The following is a 633-nucleotide window of genomic DNA, read 5'->3' as shown; positions in this document are numbered from 1 at the left end:
CTGCAGGGTTGCAGTGGAGAGGCAGACAAAGAGACGAGACTTATAGACACAGTGGGGGAAGGAGAAGTCGGGCCGAATTGAGAGAGTAGCATTGAAACATATATATTACCATATGCAAAACAAATAACCAGTGGGAATTTGCTGTACGACACAGGGCGCTCAAATCTGGTGCTCTGTAAACTATTGCTTTTTATAATTTTTATTGAATACCTCATTATATTACAGGAGTTGGTCAATGCACTTTACCTAGTATTCTCTCTCATCATGCTTCTGCTTAATTGTGTCTGACTCGGAGACCCCATGGACTGTAACCTGCCAGGCTCCTTTTCCATAGAATTTTCCAGGCAAGAATACTGGAGTGGGTAGCCATTTCCTACTCCAGAGGATCTTTCCAACTCAGGGATCACACCGCATCTCCCGAGTTGGTAGGCAGATTCTTTGCCACTGCACCACATGGGAAGCCCCATTCTCTCTCTGCTGCTGCTGCTGCTGCTGCTGAGTCGCTTCAGTCGTGTCCGACTCTGTGCAACCCCGCCCTGTCCCTGGGATTCTCCAGGCAAGAATACTGGAGTGGGTTGCCATTTCCTTCTCCAATGCACGAAAGTGAAAAGTGAAAGTGAAGTCGCTCAGTCG

Source organism: Bison bison, unplaced genomic scaffold, assembly GCF_000754665.1.
Source record: "Bison bison bison isolate TAMUID 2011002044 unplaced genomic scaffold, Bison_UMD1.0 scf7180017864263, whole genome shotgun sequence".
Lineage (NCBI taxonomy): Eukaryota > Metazoa > Chordata > Mammalia > Artiodactyla > Bovidae > Bison > Bison bison.
Note: the sequence above shows the minus strand (reverse complement) of the source record.